The sequence below is a fragment of the Hemibagrus wyckioides genome, linkage group LG04 (genome assembly GCF_019097595.1).
Source record: "Hemibagrus wyckioides isolate EC202008001 linkage group LG04, SWU_Hwy_1.0, whole genome shotgun sequence".
NCBI lineage: Eukaryota > Metazoa > Chordata > Actinopteri > Siluriformes > Bagridae > Hemibagrus > Hemibagrus wyckioides.
The window spans coordinates 28,091,459-28,094,299 of NC_080713.1; positions in this window are offsets into that span (position 1 = coordinate 28,091,459).

The window sequence follows — 2,841 nt, forward strand, 5'->3', positions numbered from 1 at the left end:
AAACCAAACACAGTGGAAAATTCAGGATAATGATGCGTATAATGTTGGAGTGGTTTTCCTTTTGTTTATATTTCTAAATACAGCCTTGGATGAAGTGTGTGTGAGTGTAGACGAGTGTACATGAAAGAATTTGGATGAAGTGTGTGTGAGTGTAGACGAGTGTACATGAAACAGTTCAGTATAGAAATGCTATTTAAATGAAAGATCTTGGTGGGTTTAACCTTAGCATGGATTTGCTCCGATCAGAACGGAGCTCTGAGCTTCCTCAGTTTATTCCTCAGTTATTTCATTTTATAACAGACACAAGGTGTTTTGTTTCTTTTACCTTCCAGTCTTGCCAATCCAGTGAGAAATGATTTCATCACCTAAGCTATAAATTCGGATCGGGTTCCACCCTGCTGATTGAAGCCTCTTAACTGAGAGAAATGATCAGGAGAGCCATAAAGGTGAGTCACACTGCAGCCTTACACAACCGAACCCCGTGGTGAAATCAAAGCTAATTAAAGCAGGCTTTGGAGCGGCGTGAAGCTCTCACTGTGGAAAGCGATGACGATAAGAGGGACGACTTAAGCCGAGCTCCTAAAACTTAACGTGTTTATGAGCTCCCTGTCGACAGGGTCAGGGCAGATTTGGCTTCCTCCTCACTCTGAGAGGTGTGTGTGTGTAGATATGAATGGACTAAGACACTATGTATTCCTAACACATTCATTTCCAGGCAGTATTACGGATATGATGTCACTTTTGACAATTGAAAATATTTCAAAACGTTGCATACACGGTTCTTATGAAAGAAAGAATGCTTGTAATGATAAATGATCGAGTTCTGTCGTACAACTTGCAAGAGATATAAAGGAATAGATCATGTGTTGTTTAAGTTCTATGTGTTGTGTATTATTGAAGAGAATCAGACTTGTGTTTGGGTTGTGACATGGCTGAAACATTCTTTCGCTAATGAGACACGGCTAAAAAAATGCCATCTTAGCAAGTGAAAATGTATAAATAATATAAATAAAATAAAATATAATAAAATAAAATAAAGTATAGTATAGTGTAATAGAGTAATAGTGTAGTATAGCGTAGTGTTATAGTGTACTATAATGCCATAATCTAGTATAGTATAGTATAGTGTAATAGAGTAATAGTGTAGTATAGCATAGTGTTAAAGTGTAGTATAGTGCAGTATAAGGCTATAGTATAGTGTAGTGTAGTTTAAGGTTATAGTGTAGTATAGTGCTATAGTCTAGTATAGTATAATATAGTGTAGTGTATTATACTATAGTGTAGTATAGTTCTATAGTCTAGTCCAGTATAGTATAATGTATTATAGTATCTTGTAGTATTTTGTAGTATAGTTTAGTATAATGCTATAGTCTAGTATAGTTCAGTATAGTGTAGTATAGTGTAGTATAGTATAGTGTAGAATAATGTTATAGTGTAGTATAGTGTAGTGTAGTATTGTGTTATAGTGTAATGTAATATAGTGTAGTTTAAGGTTATAGTGTAGTGTAGTGTAGTATAGTATAGTATAGTATAGTATAGTATAGTATAGTATAGTATAGTATAGTATAGTATAATGTAGTATAGTGTTATAGTGTAGTATAGTGGTATAGTGTAGTGTAGTGTTATAGTGTAGTGTAGTGTTATAGTGTAGTGTAGTGTTATAGTGTAGTATAGTGTTATAGTGTAGTATAGTGTTATAGTGTAGTATAATGTAGTATAGTGTTATAGTGTAGTGTAGTGTTATAGTGTAGTATAGTGTTATAGTGTGGTGTAGTGTAGTATAGTGTAGTATAGTGTTATAGTGTAGTGTAGTGTTATAGTGTAGTGTAGTGTTATAGTGTAGTGTAGTGTTATAGTGTAGTGTAGTGTAGTATAGTGTAGTATAGTGTTATAGTGTAGTGTAGTGTTATAGTGTAGTGTAGTGTTATAGTGTAGTGTAGTGTTATAATGTAGTATAGTGTTATAGTGTAGTGTAGTGTAGTATAGTGTAGTGTAGTGTTATAGTGTAGTGTAGTGTTATAGTGTAGTGTAGTGTTATAGTGTAGTGTAGTGTTATAGTGTAGTATAGTGTTATAGTGTAGTGTAGTGTTATAGTGTAGTATAGTGTTATAGTGTAGTGTAGTGTTATAGTGTAGTGTAGTGTTATAGTGTAGTGTAGTGTTATAGTGTAGTATAGTGTTATAGTGTAGTATAATGTAGTATAGTGTTATAGTGTAGTGTAGTGTTATAGTGTAGTATAGTGGTATAGTGTAGTGTAGTGTTATAGTGTAGTATAGTGTTATAGTGTAGTATAGTGTTATAGTGTAGTGTAGTGTTACAGTGTAGTGTAGTGTTATAGTGTAGTATAGTGTTATAGTGTAGTATAGTGTTATAGTGTAGTGTAGTGTTATAGTGTAGTGTAGTGTTATAGTGTAGTATAGTGTTATAGTGTAGTATAATGTAGTATAGTGTTATAGTGTAGTGTAGTGTTATAGTGTAGTATAGTGTTATAGTGTAGTATAGTGTTATAGTGTAGTATAGTGTTATAGTGTAGTGTAGTGTTATAATGTAGTATAGTGTTATAGTGTAGTGTAGTGTAGTATAGTGTAGTATAGTGTTATAGTGTAGTGTAGTGTTATAGTGTAGTGTAGTGTTATAGTGTAGTGTAGTGTTATAGTGTAGTGTAGTGTAGTGTAGTGTAGTATAGTATAGTGTTATAGTGTAGTGTAGTGTTATAGTGTAGTGTAGTGTTATAGTGTAGTGTAGTGTTATAATGTAGTATAGTGTTATAGTGTAGTGTAGTGTAGTATAGTGTAGTGTTATAGTGTAGTGTAGTGTTATAGTGTAGTGTAGTGTTATAGT